Genomic DNA, 24,026 nt, shown 5'->3' with positions numbered 1-24,026 from the left:
ATCAACATTAATATGTATTTGCCCCCTGCAGCACAAGCACCTTCCTCTTCGGCTTTTTTAGGCGCCCGCCCAAGAGGACCCGCAGGGGGAGGAGGAAACCCAAAGAACAAACCACAAACCAGACTCCAGTTAAGGAAAACCTAGTCATTAATATATCTAGTCGACCACTGAGCAGGTCAGAGGAAGACACGTTACCAAAAGGTTTGAGTTTTGTACCCACTTATGGTACCACTCTGTTCGACACAAAAATTGAGCTCTACAAATTCATTAGGAAATTGAAACTGAAGGTCTTTTTTGAAGAATTAGAAGTCCAAGAGAAACCATCTGATAGTCCAGATTTCCAAGAATTTAGAAGAAACAGCGGTTTTGTGCCGCCCATCACTGTTCCATCCATCGACATCTTTCAGAAATTGGTTACCCGTGACTTGGAGAGAATCAGCTACAAGAATCCTCCACACAAAAATCTGAAACCCCACAAGAAGAGACTCATCAAAGACTTGTATAGTGACAAGAACATAACCATCCGTCCAGCGGACAAAGGTGGGGCGTTGGTTATCCAGAACATGGCTGACTATGATGCAGAATGTAACCGGCAACTTCAAGATAGGACGATTTATGCCACCTTAGATCATGATCCTACTGTTACGATCAAGCAGAACCTGAAGACTCTACTAGACAAAGCTCTCGAACTTGAATGGATAAACAAACACACCCAAAAATGTTTGCTTAACGACCACCCAAGGATTCCAAATTTCTACACTTTACCAAAGATTCACAAATACACCACTCATCCACCAAGAAGACCCATCATTCCAGGCATGGAAAGTATCAACCAACCGCTGGGCATCTACATTGATTTTTTTCTACAGCCTCTGATTCAAAAAACCTCCACATATACTCGTGATACCACACATTTCCTACAGAAACTCAACTCTATAACTCCCGAACAGGATGATTTGATGTTCACTATAGACGTTAAAAGCCTTTATACATCTATACCACATGACCTCGGGATAGAATCAGTAGAATGGCTACTGTTACAAGCATCTGAAATTCGAGCACAGAAAGAGTTCACAGTAGCCCTCTTACAATTCATTTCAGAAAATTCTTACTTCCAATACCGCAATCGGTTTTACCTCCAAACCTCAGGGACATCCATGGGGGCAACTATGGCACCTTCATATGCCAATAGCTTTATGCATAAGTTTGAGACTGATAATGCACTTAATAATCAGCTTTGGAAGAATGACATTCACCTCTGGACTCGTTCCATTGACGATATTTTTGGAGTATGGAGGGGCACCAGGATAGCCTTCGACACTTTCTTTGAATATCTTAACAACATAGACCAACGGATCCAATTCACGAGAGAAATTTCACATGACACAATTACCTTCTTGGACGTTTCCATCAAAAAGGAGACTACGTGCTACAGCACCTCAATCTTACGTAAACCAACTGATCGTAACAACCTTTTACATCGCCTGAGTTTTCATCAGCCGAGTATACTCAAGAATCTCCCATATAGTCAACTCCTAAGGGTTAAGAAGATTGTTAGCGACCCCGATGACTGTTTACCCAACAACAGGTCATGAAAGAGAAGTTTTTAGCCCGGGGCTACAAACAAGCAGAACTTGATACAGCATCAGCTAGGGTCAGCAGCCTGGCATGAGAGACCTTGTTATCTACCCAAAATCCAAAAAACAAGAGAGAACTGAAAACACCTGTATTTGTATCTAAATTTTCAATCCAGAGTAACAGAATTAAGAAAACCATCAGTAAGCACTGGGGGATCTTTAAAAATGATATCAGAGTACAAGGTTTATTCACAGAATTACGGTGTTTGCTTACCAACGCAGCAGGAATCTGAGAGATGAACTGGTGCACACAAGACCACCTCTTAAGGAACCGATAACTCAACAGACCGGTACATACCCTTGTCTTAACTGTACGAACTGCAATTTAGTTATCAAGGGAAATTCCATTAACCATCCCAGAACAGGGAAAAAGATTCTGCTTAAAAACTATGGTACCTGCGACAGCACCAACATAATTTATGGCATTAAATGCCCGTGTGGAAAATTCTATGTGGGCCAATCCACAAGAATGGCCAAAACAAAGTGGAATGAGCATCGTTCATGTATTCGAAATGCTAACACCAACTCTGCCGTAGCACGGCACTGGATGGAGAACGGACACAATTTGACTCAGATTAGATTCATAGTTTTGGAGGTACTCACAAGAAACAGCCCACATGAAGACCTGAACCAGCGGTTGAATCGCAGGGAGTCATTTTGGATTGACAAACTTGGGAGTCTGGTTCCCAATGGGATCAACGAGGAGATTAACTATCACTGCTTTTTATAATTTTGTAATTTCTTTGCTTCTAGGTATATGTTTCTAGCTACTATATGCTGCGCTATACCTCATGTGTTATGGACCTAGACCACCCCGCTGTGTTTCCTGGACTTTTGTCTGGGACCCAAGGTGACGTCTGGCGACGACACCATTGCAGTGGGGGTGTACATAAAGAATGACTCGTGCCATTAACTTAACTGCCAGTTTTTCCTCTAGCAATTTGTCGGATTGAACCTATGACTGTATAAAACATGCCCCAGATGCCGTCACCTGACGGCACGGTCCAGTTGGGGCAAATACATATTAATGTTGATGTAGATTTTATTACCATGTGTTGTATTCGCTACTTCTTTTTCATTACTTTTTTCACTCCTGTTATATTTGCCCACCTGTGATTTTCCATAGAATTTTTTCCCTGATATTTGCATCAGAGTTCGCATTGGAGTATTTCTTTTATCTCTATGTTTTTCACATTCCTTGTTTTTTACATCATTTTGTTACCACAATTCTTGACATATTCCCATCAAGGCTGATAATTCGTTTTTATCTCTGAAATGTTGCTCAGAGACCCGTATGCAGTCTTTTGTCCCAGACCGCGTGCCGCTCCAGGTCGCGGTCACGTGGTGTATTAAAGGAGCGTTGTCTCGGCAACGCTCCGATGCGAACAATGCAGTTACACGCCAGCAAGCGAGAGGATCAGTCCGACTCCTCGCTGGTCTTATGGTAAGCCCCCTTGATGCTATGACACGCATTTTTCACGCGGATTACACCCGTGTTTCTTACAATGCCTTTCTTACATTACAGCCTATTTACTGAAGGCTGCGTCTCAGTGCTGATTTTCTCCGGGCAGGTTTCTGCCTACCTCATGGTCCCCGTCCACCAAGCCACTTTCCATGCAAGCATTCTACCATTTTCTCAGGTAAATGCTTTCTTCATCTCTTGTCACCGCCAACCTCATTATAAACAGACCTCTCATTGCTCTTTCTCTTTCTGTTGTATTTTCTATGTATCAATCAATTTCGACTTCTTCTACCACTACAATGATTGGTATGTTATTTACATTTTTTATGCGAATGTGCATTGTGATACACTGTCTTTTGGATGTTATGAAATCGTACATGTTAATTGCAGACTTGCTCTGACGAAGGATTTGTAAATCCGAAATGCATTGGCAAAACATGTTCTGGTCTGATGTAAAATGCTAGTGCCTTTTTTCTTCCTCACTAAGAAGATATTAGTGACGCCTCATATCAAGAGACGCATTATTTTTTCACAAAATCATTTGTTGATAAAAGGCTTTTTGAAAAATCCCTGAACTTCTATGATTATCATCATTTTTGAATTTGTAAACATTTCACTTTGGAATTCATCAAGCTTTGGAGAGTTTACATTACTTATATACCCAGATTGGGTCTTCTAAGAGAGCGGCTGTGTGACCTTGCATCTCACTTGGTCTTTGGCTTCTTGTGTATTTTGAATTAGGGTGTCTCCTTATTCGTCACAGCCTGCTCCTTTTTGTAATTTGTTGACAAGGAATTTTCGAGGATATGAACTTTTTCACAGAAACAAATATTTGAGAAACGTGAACATCTCACAGTGGTGCCCACTCTTTTTGCTTTCAGTAAAGATAAACCAGTCAGAAACTGAAAAACAATGGGTTGAGAACCTGAAAGAAAAAGCCTTATCTCTTTCTCGGCAAGGAACAATATCGCATCTCAAATATGAAGTCTCCTCCTTAAAGCTGATAATAACATTCTATAGACCGAAAATCATGGCTATCCTAAAATATGGTTCAGAAACTATGCTGAACGCACCATAGTATATGTGGAGGAACCTAGAAGGGATAATGGGGAGGAAAATCCTGTCTTTGCCAGCAAAATCCTGTACCATGCATACGTCATGAATTGGCGCTGCAATCTCTTGAAGCAGAAAAAACCTGGAAATCATTAACCTTATACAGAAAGACCCTTGTGAAAGATTATATACCATCGATCAATGTACTACAGAGTTACTTGTGCCTAACGGAAGCAGAGAGGGAGTCTGACAGGTCTCCGTAAGGTGGTGTGCACCAGTTAGCACCCATTAAGACCATGGCAGATGCAACTGGCTTGACCGGACCACGCACACAGCAGAATGTAAAAACCTCTTCAAGTTTACACCCACCCCAACCTCCTGCTTTACCCGTACTCACGGTCTCTTCATGACTGCACAGCAGACAACCGCGACCGACAGAATCACCTACAGAGACCGAGGATACCTACCTCACTACTAGTAAAGATGAAAGAAAAGACAATGTAGCAGGCATGAGTAATTTGTTTTATTTGGATAATAACGATCACCCTCAACCGGACGTAACAAAAGACACTATAATTATGAACAAAGTGTTCTACTCCAAGCATCTAACGCTAATGAAGTAGAATCATCCAAAGTGCCTAAACATCCTTTGAAGAGGACAGCAGAGGGACATGATGAACACAATGAAGAGGAGTGATTACAATCAGAAACTCCCCATGAACGATCGAATACAGAAACCCGAAAAACGCTGTGACCTATCTCTCTCTACCTCAGATAACGAATGAAATGTGCCATCCTCTGCTCAGAAAATTAAAGCGATCCAAGCCAAATTAAAATGGCAAATCAAATATGACAACTTTAAAATACACTCATCGTCTCTGGAAAATCTTAATCACAACAAAAAAAAAAAAGTGGAATGGCTATTGCTAGTCATGAAATAAATAGATGACATAATGACGAATCAAGAGAAACAAAATTATATTTTGATTTATCTGAGCCCCCAGAACACTTAAACATAGTGGCAAATATGACATCAACTCCATCCTTTGAAAAGAACAAAGAAGTATAAGTATTTAAGACCCTCCTCGAATGGATAACATCACAAATAAAGGAGGAACCGAATAATCAATTTCAGCAGGATTTACAACAAGAAAATAGGAGTGATCATGGACCTGTTCCAGATGCGAAATGCAATTGCCAATATCTCAGCGATCAGCCTCTTGAAACGATTCGAACATCGATGGTTGAACTCCAAAATTTAATGATGGCCACATCAACTCATTCTCTGATTCCGTTCTTACAACTATATGAAACATTGGCAGATACCATCAGAGACCAAGCCACCCTCCTGGCGAATATACATTCTAAGCAAATACCAGTTGAAAGCCTCATAACTAAAATAGAATCAAGACTAGACACAGAGACAGCATCATCTTGCCAGTGGTAGGTCAGGCTCTCAGATATTGCTAGAAGTGCTAGAGCAGAAAAGGCCCAAATAATGGCAACAATGCTGGAAATATTATCAGACAAACAGAAGAAAAATGTACCATCTGGTGAGAATGAGAGGGGTGTTACAAACATGCAAGCTGAACGACAACAGGTTAAAGGTGCCCACTATAATAGAAATAATGGAACTACAGTCAAAGTAAGTAGTGAGACAGGTTACATAAAGCAGAGCGCTCAAGAGGCCTGAGATGCACTTACCTTGCCGACATCAATCCTGATAAAGATAACATGCAGCACCCAATAGGGAATCCAGCACACCTAGAAGGGTCTTGTTTCCAAGAAGACACAATGACTCAAGTCAATACTTCAAAACAGATAGAAACATTGTCCGTATTTGAATGACAGAAAAACAATTAAAAAGCAAAACAGTTGTCCATTGACACTAAATCAAAAAAGCCAATACAACAAGGGAACAAGAAAAGGAATGGGAAAGGAGGCTCAAGACCCTTTCTATGAAATCTAACAATGCCAACCAATCCAAATTACATCAAACACTTAGACACCATACTACCCCATAAAGCCTGTGAGAACATTAATCAATCATCCACAAATACAAAGGATCAGATGATCAACCTAACAACAGAAGAATGTGCTGATCGAGACCGAATGCTAGATATTTCTGTCTATTTAGATGATATACCAGATTTAAGGTCTAATGGCGAATGACTGTTAGGCAGATCTGCTACAGATGAAATAACAGATCCAATATGAAATGGCGATCGTTATTTGGCAAATCCGTATTAAAGGGCGATGAAATCAAAGAGGATATGTCCTTAATTATCATTGACTAGTATGAAGAAACTGATACTCACTGTAATCCAATCCTAAACCTTTCGGACGAAACCATCTCAGAAGATGAAATGAGTATATATGAAGAAGATTACAGTTATATCACAGATGACTCCTTCTCAAATCAATCAATGTAAGAAACAAAGAATGGAAACATTGAACGTTCAATAAACAAATCACAAAGATCCACAGACACTCGGATTCAATTACCGATCTTCGTAGACCATAGAATTAGTCTGCAAAAGAATTTGATCTCCATAGAACGCATAACATCAAAGGAAGATGGCCTTGTGTTAAACAGAACCAATATCATAAGACTATTTCAAGCAATTCCTCAGCTAAACATGATACACTCACCGGATACCAATCTCGTGGAATTCATTCATGCTGAAAAAATGGACTGATTTCTCATACACCTTATGACATCCAAACTTTTAACAAAGGCGATGAATCATAAAGACATACAGTAGCAAGTTTGTTATATGAAGAAGCGCGTAGTCCAAGCACAAATAATGAAAATAGGCCATTGAATCCACGAAGGAACCCTAGTCCTACTAACCATCCAATTAGACGTGAATTTGACAACTTGGAAACTCAGGGATCCCTTTGTGATGAACACTCAGAATAAAAACTAAAAAATAAAGGAAACTTGAATATATCCCTTTGTAGTTGGAACACCAGCGGATCAGGACACATGCTACATAATGAACATAATGACCTTCAGGAGCACCAAATCATCTGTTTACAAGAAATGTGGCTCTGTACTGCCCCAATTTCTGAAGGGTATAAAGTATACATGAACACAAGCCGGCATGAAAAACTGACCCAGAATGTCCCTGAGATTGCATGGATAGACCACTTTTCAACAATATACAAAAAGCGATCCGAACATGAACAAGTTACTAAAAGTACTCAATGGAACATAACCTGGGACCCAACAGATATTCTCAAAAATATCCAAATCTTGAACCCATCAAGGACCTCTGTTCCCGATGGGCTGAGTAATGAACAACTCAAGAAAGGCCCCTTACCGTAAGCAAATTTATGCATGGAAATGTTTAGAGTAATTAACATCACTAATACCATCCCCCTTACTTGGAAATTATACCTATTTTAAACAAGGGGATAGGGCAAACCCTAGGAACTACCGCCCTATAGCGTTGCTGGACCCCTTGGGCAAGGTTTTTGCGTCTTTACTTTTACAAAAACTTGTAGCATGGGCAATATCCGCTGGAAGATTCGACCCGAGACAAACAGGATTTGTTAAAAATGTGGGGACAAATATTAATCTACTTCTTCTAAATATTCTGAAACTGGAAGCACTCAAAGACATATCTGGGATTCACACAGCTTTCATCGATCTTGAGCTTGTGGTTGATGCCATCAGTAGAAACAAACTATGGGAGAAACTTGAAAATTGGAAATGCCCTATGAACATACTACAATCTATAAAAGCCCTCTATACCAACACATCAGTTAGGATAAGATTATCACATGCTGGCTTGTCTAAAGAAATTCTAAAGAAATCCTAACAGTTAATGGTCTGAATCAGGGCTACCCCCTCCCAGCAACTCTGTTTAGTCTCTATATATCAGACATCATGGACTCTCAAAAAAACATCACTGCCAGTCTTCCCTGACTCAACAATACTCAAATTGCACATATATTATACGCTGACGACTTGGTAATTGTTGATAAAACGCAAGTGGGACACCAAAAATGAATTAATGAACTAGGCTCATATATTGATGCAAATGATCTAAAATAAATGTAAAAGAAACTCGAGCCATGTCTCTGGTTCATAATCCAAAGCTGAATCAAAAATGTTTAACAAAATTCCTTGAACTGGAAGCGGTAACCATAATGAAATATCTAGGCGTAACGATAAACCAGTCAGGAACTGAAAAAAATTAGTTGAGAACCTGAAAGAAAAAGCCTTATCTCTTTCTCGGCAAGGAACAATATTGCATCGCAAATATGAAGTCTACTGCTTAGAGCCGTTAATAACATTCTATAGACAGAAAATCATGGCTATTCTAAAATATGGTTCAGAAACTATGCTGAACGCACCATCGTGTATGTGGAGGAACCTAGAAGGGATAATATGGAGGAAAATCCTGTCTTTGCCACCAACATATCCTGTACCACGCATACGTCATGAATTGGCACTGCAATCTCTGGAAGCAGAAAAAACCTGGAAATACTTAACCTTATACAGAAAGACCCTCGTGAAAGATGATATACCATCGATCAATATATTACGCGAGAAGTAAATAACAACCAAAGCTACAGTTCTGAACTTATGGATATATGCTTGTATCAAAAATACTAGAACGTGAAGACATTAGCTTGGACGTGTTAATAAATTGACAACAGAAATCGGAAATGAGAATGCAAAGGAATTACTGGAGCCAAACGATCCAACAGAATGCCCAATACAAACTGTCAATAACACAAGAAATTGATGTTCGAGCACTCAACCAACCACCACGGTATCTGCAGCAATTCCCAGAATGAGCTATGAGGGATACATTTTTGAGATTGCGTCTTAACATACTTCCGACCAGAGAGAATTTGACAAAGACAAAACAGTTGCCTGAATCTTGTGCTTTTTGTAGATTCTGCAAAGTCGAAAATCAGGTAGAGATTTTATATCACATCATAATGCAATGTACTGCTTTAGACGATAAAAGAAACTTGTTCAGAGATATGCTGCCTAAATCGGAAATCCAATATCAACCAAACCAATGTCGGGCCTTAATATTGGATGGAAATACCAATTAGTTAATTTTTAGAGTTATTCAATTCTGGAACTCAGTAACAAACTCAAAGGAACTGAAATTGAAGTCAAATTCATGAAACATAGGAAAGGAAAAGGAAATATGTTAAATCAAACAAACTAATCCATTTTATATATTTTTTGTTATAAAAATTTGAATTAAAAAGTTTGTAAAAAAATAAAGCATTCAATAAAAAACATAACCAGGTTTTTAGGATTTTTTTTAATCTTGGGTGGGAAGGCTCATTTCTCAGCGATGCTGGGAGGGAGTTCCAGGCTTTAGGAGCTAGAACAGGGAAACAGCTTCCCCCTGCCCTCGTGAGCTTGAATCACGGGACGCAGAGTTGAAAGCTGTTATTAGATCTCAAGGCTCTTGTCGAAGTGTTAGGCGTGACTGGGTTGTTAACGTACACATGGGCTGTTTTAGCTAGGCATTTATGTGTGATGCATAGAGTTTTTAATAGTATTCTTGCTTTAATGGGCAGCCAGTGCACTTCCCTTCTGATGTTGGAAATGTGGTCTGATTTTTTGATGCCAAGTGCTGCTATTAGCGCTTTGTTTTGTAGGAGTTGGAGTTTTTTGAGATGAGAATTAGAGGATCCTAGAAGGATTACATTACAATAGTCTAATTTAGACAGGATTAAGGCACAGGAGAATGCAATACAATTTTGAGGGGTCAAGAATTTTCGACTTAGCGCTATAAGCTTGGCAGTGTAGGATGTAGTAGATGAGTATAAATATGCTTGGTCATGGTAAGGATTGATTCCATGTAAACACCCAGTGTCTTGGCCTGGTTGAGAATCGAGATGGGCGTATCATCGATGTTGATAGAAGTATAATCTGGGTGGAGTGCTTTGATTTTAGACAGAGCACCCACAATGAGAATCTCTGTATTTTTATTATTGAGGCAAAGACTGTTGGTTTCCATCCGGTTATGTATAATGGCATAGATTTTGTTTATTAAGATTGAGGCTTGCTCATAATTCCCTGAAATGGGGATCAGGATCTGGTTGTCATCAGCATAGTTGGTGTAGATGACACCCATGGCATCCAGGGTGAAAAAGAGAAGTTTAGTGTAGCATGGTAAAACATTGGCGAGAGGCAGGAGCCTTGTGGTACACCTATGGCTACAGGAATGGGATCAGCAGCTTCCTTTCCTATGGTGACTCAGGAGGTTCGGTTGGCTTAGAAGGTTTTAATACAGGGGGTAGCTTTGTGTGAGAAATCAACATTTCCTGGCAGAGTGGTGAACAGTTTGCCATGGTCAACCAGGTCGAATGCGGCTGACAAGACTAAGAGAAAAAAAATACAGAGGTTGCCAGAGTCTCTAATGGAATCCATATGGATTTTTAGATCCAGCCGTTTCTGTACTGTGGCTGGGCCGAAAACCAGATTGTCTTGTACCTAGTACATGGTTTGACTCCAGGTGGACTTGAATTTGGGTATAGGCTATCTTGTCTATTATATCCAGGAGGAAAGGGACGGTGGTGATGGGGCGGTAGTTAGTGGGCACGGTGGGGTCCAAGGAAGGTTTTTTCAGTAGAGGCTTAACCCATGCTTCTTTGATACTGGTGGGGACTTCATTAGTTTTGAAGGAGGCATTGACAAACTTGGCGATGATAGGAGAAATTGTGGGAGCACAAAGTTTAATAAGATGGTGTTGGAAACAGTCTCCTTTGCAGTTGAATGATTTGAGCCCTGCAATGATCTGTTGGACTTGGATCTGGTTTACCTGAGCGAATCAGAATTGCACGCCTGAATTATCAAGGTTTGAGTCTTGGGGTGGTGGGTGGGCTTTTGTTAGCTAGTATTTTTTGATTGGCTAGAATTTTGTCTTGAAGATTTTCAATTTTGGCGGCGAGTGCGTTTTGAATTGTGGTACACCAATCTTTGCTAGCATTCATTGAGGTGGACAGCAGGGTAGGATTTTCCACTTCTCGTAGGATGGTTAACAACTCTTTAGAGTTTGAGGCTGCATTGTTGATGCAAGAGTTCAGAGCGTTAGCTTTATGTTCAATGATGTTGGTTTTATAGTTGTTGATTGCCTCTCAGGAGTGATCTGGCAGAGTCAAGAGTGAGGGATTTCTTGTGGCTATGTTCTAGTGATCTTTTATTACACTGCAGCGAGACCAATTCTTCATTAAAGCAGAAGTTATACTGTTTCACTATGCATGGGATTTTGGTGACGAGCGGTGCTAGAGCGTCAATGGACTTTGTCAAGGCCTTTTGGTAGGCAAAGGCAATGCACTTGGGATCTCCATTCTGGATGGTGGGAGTCATCTCGGCTATGGCTTCCGCAAGCACCTGTGAGAGGTTTTCAGATGTGAGGTTACGTATGTTTCTAGTTTCTTGGTGGTAGTTAGTGTAAAGCTAATTAGGTGGTGGTCCGACCAGTTAATCTCAGTGATGGAATCGATGGATAGGCAGCCATTTTGAGTCAGCACCCACTCAAGGGTTCTCCCTTTTTCTTGCACGGGTTAAGTCACGAGTTGGGTGAAGTTCATGTCATACAGCGATGTACTGAGGGCGCTAGCTTTTTGGTCAGACGGGTCATTAAACCTAGAATTATACATTTATTGTTGGTCTTAAGGTAGGGCGTAATGGCAAGCAGCATATGAGATTCTCGGTGGCTAGGTTGGTTCGGAGCTCTGTAAATGACAAGGATGTTAGTAGTGGTTTTAGGGGTATTTGAAAGTTTGAGTAGGAGCAATTCATACCCCTTGATGGAGTCGAAGGAGCATGATCTAAGATCGAACTGGATTTGGACATAAAAGCGACACCTCCGCTCAAGGCGTTGAGGCGGTCTGCTCTGTGGATGATAAACTATGGAGGGATTGCTAGAGCTAGTAATGGGCCAGAAGCAGGATGCAACCAGGTTTCAGTGATGACTAGGAGGCCAAGTTGCTGGTCTAGGATCAGGTTATGTGTCTCTATAGCGTTTGCTCCAAGTGAGCGCACATACAGTAGATCGCCGTTGAGAATATGTACAATTTGGGGTGGGGGTGGTGGGTGTTTTGGCTAGGGTGGAGTGGGTGAAGGGTGGTTACCCATAGTTGACTCAACTGCTGCAAGAGGAGTGGTTGTGGTGTCATTTGGCAACTTCTTGGCTGAGAATGTTCTCTGTCCAGGCTGAGAGAGTTTATGTCACTTGATATAGGTATTGTTAAACTGCAGTAGCAAAGCTAGCCTGATTAGTCTAAGCTGGCCGAGGATAGGACTATGGGCAGCTGAAGGGGGGGTAGCCTGGACCTGAGCCTAGCCCTGCGTGGCACACCCGTAATTGGTATGGTGTTCCCATGGTATGCCCCATGGAGGGTGGTGGAAATGGGCTGGATGGGGTGTGTGGACTGTTTTTGGTAGAAGCTATCCCTATGTTGCTGTTAGGAGGTTTTTTGTTCAAAGAGGTGAAGGGGAATGCGGCAGTCTTAGGGAGAAACAGAGTTGGACACGGGAGGGTGTGGTGCAGGTGGCAACCTAGTTTAGCTAGGCCATTGTTGTAAGGGATGAAAACCCCTTCGGTGCATCGAGTTGCATTTTGGAAATGGGACGCAGGATTCATGGTGATAGATCTAGAATCGATGAGTGTCCTGGGGACAGCTGAGGTGAGATGCAGCACCGTAGGGCCTTTACACGCAACTAAGGTTGGTAGGGTCAGAGTTCTGGGGTAGTGGTCCCAGTAAATGCCTGGCTGGTAGTCCTGCTAGGACAATGGGAATCAGAAAAGGTTTGTGCACATATTCATTATGATGGGTGGAGGAGAGACGTCAGCTTCTCATGCACCTGATGCAGTATACAAGCACTGAACAGAGTGAGCATACACAGAGCGATAAGATGTGGAGAGCAGTCGACCTCTCATGCACCTGATGCAGTGCCCCATCGCAAACCAGTGTAAGCAAGACACAGCATTCAGGCAGAAGATACTGTTTTAAAACAAGGATTAGCTGAATTGGTGGGAGGCTACCATGCAGATGAACCTATGCTAGGTATCACATTCTTCAGGGAGTGAGGTTCTCATGGTAACTGAGTAGCTACCTGAGATAGGGCAGTCTAGATAAACCAGGGAACTGCTTAATACTTTGAATAGCGTGTCACTTTGTCAAATTCATGAAGATTACGTTTAGGCAAAAACCAGACCAGATAACCAGAACATGTTGGACGTGATAGTGTTATGATACACCAGGTAGAAAGTACATCCATTCACTATAACTGAAATATAAGCCTCGGCACGGCAGCTCATTTGGTTAGCATGAGGGTAACATTTATTCAAACCGGGAAGTTGGACACATATTAGTACATTCAGCAGAATGTAAATTGCTTCAAAGTCACTCGTGGTTTAGCAGTGAGAAAGTCATAAAGGAGGATTTTGTAAGCCCAGATTACGCTGGAATGGCTTACCAGTGAAGTGTGGGAGTCAACTGTAGTGGCACAGTACTGAAGAGGCAATCAATCGTAATATTGTAGGGATCAGACTTGGCTGCGGTAGTGATGCAGTAGGCGCGGTTGATCTGTGTTAGGCAGAGAGTAATGGCATTGGCGTCTGGTATCTCTGGACAGGCAGAGGAGCCGTATCTGGGTGCCTTTACTGATGCTGTTTTACACCTGCCAGAGATAACAATTGGCTAATAAGCTTTGGGAGCAACCAATGGGCAGTAGGAAGGCGTTGTCATTGCAACACTGTAACTATACGTCCAAATTAACATCATCCCGGCCAATGATAATTCTGTGAACCGTAAACATATCTCTTGGGCTGAAATATTGTATCTCTAGGATCTTGAAATACTGAATGGTCATTGTGGTGGTGATAGACATAAAGCTTTTTCTTGTGTAAGTCGGAAGTGAGTAAGCACTTTAGATTATGTGTTTGTAAACACAGCTGCCTTGACTAGGTTGAAGGACATCACTGTTTTACATAGAGAGGAGAGTGACCATTTACCATTTTGTGTAGTGTTCAACATTGAGATCAATGTCTCTATGATTGATATGCATGTTGATATTCATGTTAACCATGGTCTGAAAGGCATCAGCTGGATGGCTGAAGGCATCATCTGGAATACATATAGGCTTGACAAGGCCTTCCCTATGGTTAAAAATACCCAGAGGAGCTTTACAGTGAGGCTGTAACAGAATTCTGATGTTAATGACTCTATGCTGATTAGGCATTTTGAAGAGATTATGGTCTGCTGATCAAAAATAGCTATAAGTCTGGAGAAGAAAGATGTAATCAAGACTTATTCTGATAGTTGTGCCTTGATTGAGCACATTAAAATTCTAAAAAGAGGTTCACACGGTGGCTTAAAAAATAAAGAAATTAGCAAGTGAAAGATAAATGGAAGCAGTGGCTTGGCGTGCTATGCAGCATGATTTGAGGGGTATGCGGTTAATAATGGTGCAAGGAAGGTGTGCTATCGGTTAACAGTGTGGAGGGGGAGCATGGATGAAGTGTATCTCTGCTAAAATGGGTGGGAGTAATAGGGTTGAGGTGGGAATATGTGACGGGGCATTATGGTGTTGTAATACTGGGTTACACAACTTAGAGCAACTAATAAGTAATGTAAGGACATCTTGGGCGGCTGTCCTTGATGGGACATATAATGTCCTAATTAAGCAGTACCCATTTTTGCGGTTAATGGTTTTTGGACAGCTTATTTGATTGTATAGCTAGGAAAATCAATGTTCCTGCCTCCTGGAAGGATAGTACAATCTTGGCTGTGCACAAAAAGAGCCGTTGAAATGATCCTGGCAGTTATCGCCTGCTGGCGATGTTGGACATTCCAGCAAAATTATTTTCCAGAGATTTGTTGGACGGATTGAGAAACTGGATCGAGGCTCACAATGTTCTGCCTTCTATTGTATTGTATTGTACTTGTCATTTGTATGGCGCCACTTTTACCATTATTATAGTCTAATTCGACTGTTTGTGGTAACGCTCTCAGAGGACCCAAAGTCCAGAGTGTTAGTGGTCCTGGAGGATGATTATCACACATGTGTGCATTTGGCTGACAAAAGCTAAGCAGGTCCGGCCAGGTCTTGGTAGAGAAGTAACCCACGAGGTCAGACATGTGGATCGGTGCTGAGAAGAGTAGGGGTGGCATCACTGCGGGAGACTCGCTATGCGTTCAGCATGTCCGAAAATATCGTAAGCCTGCGCTTTATGCTGCTGTCAGAGGTGTTGAGGCTTAGTCAGGTGTAAGTAGGTGGGCACCCGCTCAGGTTTTTTTGGCTTCTTCTTTTGGTTCTTGCAGCTGTGATAAAAACGGTTATCAGCAACAACAGTCTACGCTCACAGAACCTGTCCCTGCGATCCAACTGCAGACACACACTGCAACAGGCACGGCTGTTCTGCAGAGATCGGCAGGCTTGCTGAAGTTTTCTCTGTGCGCCGTATGCAGATAGACACTGCAGCAGTACAGCCATGCTGCAGAGATTTCTCTATCCGCAGATTTAGGAATAACCCTGGCCGAGCACAAAGATATTTGCAATATTTGTCCGCCCAGATGCCGTAGCGGGAAGTACCCTTGGCAGCCCTCTCCTTTTTTCCTCTGGCACTGATGAAACAGCACCATTGTGAAGCTGAAGCAACATATATCGAGGTTTCCCCATATTTTTGACAGCGCTGCCGTATCAGCACTATTGTGAAGTCTAAAGCAGCATTAATCAATTCTTTCAAAACTACGGGTATCCCTAATTAGGTTACCATTACCTTTACTACCTTCACCTGTGGCTTAACTATCGTCCCCACAGCACTTCCTGAAGACCTTGACCACACAGTCCTTCTCTGTCCTGATGAAGGCCCTAGGAAGAAATGGCTCACTTTGCCCCGTATAGGGCTGAAACACCGAGTGTAGACGCATTTCCCTCCAGTATACATTGTCAACTGTTTGTTCTCAAGATATTTATTATAGACTTGCTGTTTATTTGTTCACTGAATTTTGACCCCTGTCGCCTACTTCGAGTAGCGACTGTAGTATCTGTATTATGTCTTTTGTTAGTATCACTATGAAAGAACAATATCTTGCCACTGTTTTGTTCTGATTGTGCACACTACGATTGCTTGTGTTGTTTTAATCTATGATGTTCAGAAGATTTGTTAAATAATGTAAAAAGCAGACACCAAAAAACCTACATAAACATACGTTTTTTGGAACCATAGCTGTGTTTTTGTACACATGATTGTGCTGAAATTTTGAATGAACTAGAAGGGAGGAGGCTCCTCAATAATTTCGCTCTCGGCCCTTTCGTCTGTGTTCTAGTAACTAGGAGCTTGTAGAGCATCACAATGACAAATCACAATCACAAATCCCCCAAAGTGGACCACATCCATGCGTGATGCTGTTGAAGCTTATTGCCAGGAGCTTGTAGAAAATCACAATGAGATATGCTGCTTCCTGGGCCACCTGGCCACGGCTCTGTTCTCGGGTGGGCTCTCTGGGCTGCCTGGTGCAATAGCCCCCTCCTGTGCTTCCTCCTCTATGTCCCAGTTGACCTCCAGTGAGCCTTCTTGCCCATATACCAATGGCCCCATGTGCACTAGTCCCACCACAACCCCGACTGGTTGCGCCTTCGTCCATTCGCAAGGTGGGAGTCCCAATGATGGCAGATGAGGTGGTCACTGTGCCTGCACAGGCACCAACACTGGCACATGCAGTGGAGTGACAGCAAGCACTTAAGGGCAGTGAATGTGCTGTACGCCCAAGGCACCCCGAGGTGACCCCCAACCAGACTTATCACCCTGAGGAGGCATTTGGCACCAGTGAGGGAGGAGGTACAAAGGGGGGACCTGCAGGCATTGTTGTGAGTGTTCTGTTGCTACCAGAAGTAGCTAGTGGCGGAGGTGCAGCAGTCAAGGGAAGCTGCCTTGATGGTGGCCAGGGCTGAGGTGGCGCAGAGACGGGCAAGGAGGCAGGCTGCCATCCATGAGGATACTTGCAGGTTGGCAGCGGTAGTGGAGAGGCAGATGGTGGCCACCCTATAAGGCCTTCAGGCAACAAGAGAGGAAGAAATGTGATAATATGACTGAAAATGCAACACTGTTCAATAATTGTGTTAATTTGCCTACAATCTCGCCGTGATACCCTCGGGTCTGGGCGAGTAATAAATGTAATAAATACATTGAATGTGACTCAGCCCTGGTGGAGACATTGGGCCTCATTACAGGTCGGGCGGTCCGGAAATAACAGTGGCGGTAAACCCGCCGCCACTGTTAATTCCGGACCACCCAATCCCGACTTCTGCAGGCGGGAGGTGATGTTCCCGCCAGGTCTGACCTGGCGGGTTTAACAGCGCCCGCCTGCAGGCAGACGTGGAAACACCAGCACCATCACGAGATGGTGACAGTGTTTCCACGTCCCCATTCCCATTGAGTCATATGGGACTCAATGGGAATGGGGATTAACCGAATTCCGCCTCCGGAATTCCCAGGACACCAGGGTCATAATGCCCTGGTATTTCCGGGAGTCATGGAGGCGGAATGGTAATACGAGTCCGGCGGTAACCAGGCAGTTTTACCGCCTCGGTTACCGCCGGACTCGTAATGAGGCCCATTTTCTCAGATTGGAGAGGAGTAGCCAGCAGTGTGTGTATACAGTTCATTGGGATTAGGTTTAATTTGTATTATTTATTTGTTATCGCTGAATAGTTTTACCCTTCACATCATTTTATTGTATTTGGTTCTATTTGAATGTAGGTTTTAATTCAGTTCATTCCATGCTTCTTGCAGTCTCTTTGTGTGCACATTAACTTTTTTCATTTTCTCCCAGTGCATATGCTCTGTGTCAGTCATTGGTATTGGGGCATCACTGTGTGGGTCATGTTGTTATTGTGATGTTTTCTTGGGGAGGTGTGCGCATGTGATTGACATGTAGGAGTGGGGCCATCAGACAGCTTGACGGGGCATTGGATGATTATCAGATTCCTTTCTATGTGCGTGGGCACTGCCTGTTTGGTGTCAGTATGTTGGAGTGAAAGCTTTCCTTGTGTGTCTAATGGTGTACTTATGGCTATGGTTGTGGTGATGTATTAGATGTCTCATGATGGTGTTTGTAGTCTTACATTGGGGATGGATACTCACTAGTTCATGTGTATTGCCGCACATTTTAATTGTGTGTTGTATCTGGTGTTATCTAATTTTCCTCTGCACATTTGGTGCTAAAGGTGGAGTTTATTGTACTTTGATTTCATTTCTGGACCACTGATGTTTATATGTTCCAGTGACACTTGCTTGTCAATGTGTATCTGCCCACACTTCATGCACTGTTGTGGGTATTTGGCATTGTGGGTGTTGCAGTCAGATGTGCCCTCACTGTGGATGGGTGGGATGAAACCATCACTTGTGCAGTAGATGGTAGATTGTTCTGTCACTCACGTTATAGACATCCACCTGCACACATCTGCAATTACCCACTACCTGCTCTCTTAACACTGGAATGCAGCGGAGTCCCATGATTGATGGTTCAGTCTGACAGCACCCATTTCCTGTCTCCCTGAATCACACACTCTCTGACAGGCCTCACATCACTCATACACAGGCCCGTTCTGCTTTGGTCACTGAGAGAGACTTTGACACCCCTGCCTACCTGTCTACTTTTGCACAGGCTGAAATGCGCACAGGAATTCATTATAATTAGGCCTAATCTGTGATTCCTTGGACTTCTGTCCTCTGGGTAAATTCACTTACAGTGCTTTGAGGCTATTGCAATTGCACAACAGCACTATACATTTGCCACATTGCATTACCATGTCACATCACATGTACATGGGGTGGTCACAGTGTAGGTGGTGCAACAGTGTGCTGTTCTGTTGATGTGCAACTGAGTGTGGTCTACCACTGAGTAATGGAAGATGCTCCAGGCCCGAATTCAATATCAGTGCTCCCAGTTGAACGAGGAGATGTGGCAGGTATCCTTCATGGTGGAAGCAGGCCAGAGGAGCTGAGGTAAATTGAATCTCTACATTGGTCTGGTAGGGGGGCAGATTAGCAGGGAGATGCCCTGTTGCGTAGGTGAATAGGGCGGTGGTTGTCAGGATTTGAGAGGGTATGTGGGGGTGGTGGTTGGTGTCAGGACTTGAGGGGGCTGCCTGGGGGCTGAGGCAGAGGTGAATGGGGATGGTGGGTGATGTCAGGACTTAAGGGGCCTGCCTGGGGGTTGAGGTGGAGCTGAATGAGGCTGGTGGGTGGTGTCAGGACTTGGGGGGACTACCTGAGGTTTGGGGCAGAGGTCACAGTTGGTGTTAGATAATGTCAGGACTTGAAGGGGCTGCCTGGGGGTTGGGGCGTAGGTGAGAGGGGGGTGGGTGATGTCAGGAATTGAGGGGGCTCCATGTGGGTTGGTGCAGAGGTGAGGTATGTGGGGGTTTCAGGAATTGAGTGGGTTCCCTGGGGGTTGGGGAGGAGGTGAGTGGCGGTGATGGGTGGTGTCAAGACTTGAGGGGACTGTCTGTGGTTGGGGTGGAGGTGATTGGGGGTGTTGGGTGGTGTCTGGATTTGAGGTGGCTGCCTGGGGTTTGGAGCGGGGGTCAATGGGGGTGGTGGGTAGTGTCAGGACTTGCAGGGTCTGTTTGGTGGTAGGGGAGTAGGTCAGTTGGGGTGGTGGGTGGTGTCAGAACTTGAGGGGGCTGACTGGGGTTTGGGACGGAGGTGAGTGGGGGTGGTGGGCAATGTCAGGGCTTGAGGGGGCTGCCTGGGGTTTGGGCAGAGGTGAGTGGCCATGGTGGGTGTTGTAAGGACTTGAGGGGGCTTTCTGGGGGTAGGGGCAGAGGTGAGTGGAAGGAAGAACGTGAGTCAGAGAAAACAGAATGTTGAAACATAAGCCTTGAACCTGGCAGGGGACACACAAACCGAAAAAAGCAATGTAAACTGTTCCCACCCGAGAATTCTTTAGAGCGTGCAGACTGTGTACCCACTTCATATTCTGATCTATACTGTCAGATGGCACGCTGGGTTCTCATATATGCCCCACTCCTTGCCACAGACTTCAGACCCCTAACAAGAACAAACGGCCCCTGGTTCCACATCTGTTATCCACATGCTGTTCATATCCTGTACTGATATCAGATGTTACTCTTTATGGTGTAATTATTCCAACACATGTACCCTGCATCTGATGTCATAACCCTCCTGGGAGGCATGTTATAGGCCTTTGCCAAAAACACAGGTCTCTGAACCATGACCACATGGATCTCTGAACCATGACCACAAACCACCCTTCATATAGACCACCTTAGAACTAAGTCTTATGCCAGCCAGCTCATTGCTTAGCAGATGACATTTGGCCGTTTCACTACACCCATCATATCCACTCTCACACACCCACACCCTTGCCACATGGGAAACATTTTGGAACTGGCCTTCCTGTCCCTTATTAGTACACTCCTTGAAAACATCGTGTTAAGTATGGGTGCTTTGATTGCTTTAGCCCAAACCCACATCGATTCCAGATCGTTTATCAGTAAGCTGATTTGCATCATTAATGAATATGCACATGCTGACACCAAACCAAAAGTCATCCTGCAAACCTAATATGCTCAAAATGGTGTTTCAAAAGAAGATAGATCCCTCATACAGGTTAAGTGTGTGGAAGGTGTAGAGGTGGTGCTGGCACCAGTGTCTCCGTGCATAATGCTCCCACTGCAGAACTAGCCTAGCTAAAACCATGTGGCCCACACACCGATCCCACCTGCATACTCACTCTGCTGATGATCTTCCTTTCAGAAATCAAGACAGTATCGCTGGCGACCACAAGCCCAGACTAACACAGGCAGCAGAGCCATTCATCAGGTGGATGCTGCATGCACATTCATTGCCCTGTGCATTCAGGTGGCAGCCACTCAGCAGCGAGCGTGTGCATGACTCAGGTCACTGGTTATGGTAAGAGACTAGCACAGTCACCCTTAGCCTCCAACCACCCATGGAAGTGATTAAACATCAATGGCTATTTAATACATGTGCCACATAAGCTTAAAGTCTAGCTACATGAACACAATGCAATGGAATTGGCACCTGAAATCAAGCTTTGCTTTACTATCTACCCACCAATAAATCTTACCAGGGAATCAGTGAGCCGCCTGTTCCCACCCACCAACAGTGGAACATGGAAGGCCTTTCTCAACATACACTGCACTTCACTATGGCTGCTAGAGAGCTGCTTGCTCTCACCTTCTGGGGATGAAAAGATACATTGTGCAGTCTGACAATGACTTCTTTCTGGCACCACTTCCTGCGGGCTCTGGTTATTTGGCCACATCCTCAGCAGTGAATTAACCACATAGAACAGTGATGTTGTTAAAAAGAAGGACTATTAATGGATGCGCACCCCACAGCCTCCATCACAGGATATTGCCTATGAAGTTGCAGGGTTCCACGTAGGACCAGGTCCTGAAATGTGGTGCCATAATACAATCGCATAGACATGTTAATTTGGGGCACACATATAGCGGCAGTAATGCAGGTGTACCACAGTACAATGTTCTTTCTTCGAGAAACACATTTCTGGATCGACGACTGGCAAGTCTAACCCGGAGATCATGTTGTGCCAAAGGCCACTCAATTTACTTTCTTAATGAATAAAAAAAAGAAAAAATAATAAAACTCTTCTTTTCGATCTCTCACGTACATTTGCTGAAAAAATGAGTTCCATTTCATTCACCCGTTCTCTTACTAACGTGCCAATGGTTTTCAAATATCCTATCTTCCAACCAAAACAGCAAAATGAATGTGTTTTTATTTTTTTTTTATTTAAAAATGTCATTGGTTTATATAATTAATCCTTACATTTATATTTCATCAAAAACAATACAGATACAAAATAATACTCATAACATTCATGTTATATTCCCAAAAAATCAAGTTAGATTAGTAATAGTATCTCGTGCCAAAATCGTATAACAGAAATATGTGGTTTTTAAAATATAGTGTAACATAGGTTGTATGTAGCTGGTTGCATAGTTATGTAAACAAAAACAGAACACTCTGCTTAAATGTGAGTACAATACCTTTTCACGATTGGGTCATACTTCCCTGAAATGCACATTATATCTAAAAAGATATTTGTACTGCTAATACTGTATGCTGCGACTTGTGTAGCATTGAATTGGAGTCTCTATTTCTTCCTATGTATTTTAAAAAAAACAAAAATCATTTTAGGGAATAGCTTGTGAAAATGCATTAAACACTTTTCTTTTGAAGTCGGTGCAATTAAAACGGTGTTAGTAAGTATATCATAAAAGAATAAAAGGAATTTCAAAGCAGGGTGTTTGTGAGTGTAACTTAATAAAAATGAGCATCAAAGCATGCTTTTCTTTAGAGCCATGCATCAATTATTAAATAGTGCACAAAAGAGGGAATGTTTAAAGTGAACGTTTAATGCAAACAAGACGAAATGCTTTGCATACGCTTGTGTTTAATCTGATGCTTTCATGTCACACAATGAGATTTACGGCATAAAGAAAATAATAAGGTCAATAAACTAAAAGCATATCCATAGTCTGGCATCTTGAAAATGCAATGGTCTGCAAATTATTCATATTTCGGTTGCTCCAGCATAAACATGATCGGAATATTGGTTTAAACATTTTCCTTTGCAGAGTATAAAGTGTCACGCATTAAAATGAAAAAATACAGAATTTCATAAGCAATTGTTAACTGTAATTAGTAGGTGACTTAACATTGTCACGTTATTCTATTTTAACAATAATTTAAGACAAAAACGTTTCTCAATCTGTATGCATGAAGATAATAATTTAGCATTTATATAAAATGCACTGCTTAATTGTCCTGGATTGCCAGATTGTGGGATGTGTGCTGTTACCTGATAGCGATGGGCCTCTCTAGAGGCAAGGACGACAGGGGACACAGTTGAACTGCTTTCAACTTTATTCTAATCACAACTGGACAAACCCTGTGCCTCTCCTTCTCTCCTCCCCCCCCAACCCACTTGTCCCCCTGCCCACCTGGGTTTGCCTTAAAGGCACAGAGGAACATTCACCACTTAACATCACCCCAAAATAATGTTCTTTGGTCAGGCTCAGCATTCCTCTACTAGGCGACGTGGCCTCTTGATTGTCTTCTGGAGGCAGCCACCACCACCAGTGTCTGATTTCCCTGGAGCCTTCATTGAATGATTGTACTCACTTCCTCTGAATATGGGCAAAGGGCGCCAGGGCACATCCTCAGGTTCAGCTCTCTCCACCTGTGCTCCCTATCCTCGATTCTGTTACCATTGACCGCTTTATTGCTATGATATTAAGCGGATGTGGCCTGTATCAGGAGACTGTTTTCTTTCGTACTTGTTGCTTCACAAGAACTTCATGCCCTACTGTCAGTTCCATTGGCCTTGCTCCACTCCTGCGATCAGTCTCTTCTTTGTCTTGCTGTTTCCTGGTTGTGTCTTGTTGGATTATCTCGGTGTCCATGTCTCCTCGATCTGGGGGTGCATTGATGATTCTGGTGTTCACTCGATACGCCATCATGATATCAGATGGAGACTTCACTGTGGCCTCATGGGGCAACATGCTGCAGAGTGTTTGGTGGGGAGATATGCCCTCAATTTGATCCCGCTAGATGGTCCTCTTGATGGTGGACATGAATCTTTTGGCCATCCCATTTACGTAGGGCCACCTGGTTGTTACCTTCTGATGGACAAATCCCAAATGACGGGCAAACATCGCAAAGTCATTACTGTCGAACGGGGGCCTGTTGCCCGACTTGATGGTCTTTGGGATTACCCATTCGCTGAATACCTCATCAATGAGTGCCGCCAATTAGCGAAATTCTGTTAATGTTGTTCTCTTCATGATGGGAAATTTT

Source organism: Ambystoma mexicanum, chromosome 5p, assembly GCF_040938575.1.
Source record: "Ambystoma mexicanum isolate Mex_15411 chromosome 5p, UKY_AmexF1_1, whole genome shotgun sequence".
In the NCBI taxonomy this organism is placed as follows: Eukaryota; Metazoa; Chordata; class Amphibia; order Caudata; family Ambystomatidae; genus Ambystoma; species Ambystoma mexicanum.
The sequence above is the reverse complement of the archived record's forward strand: the minus strand, read 5'-3'. Positions refer to the sequence as shown.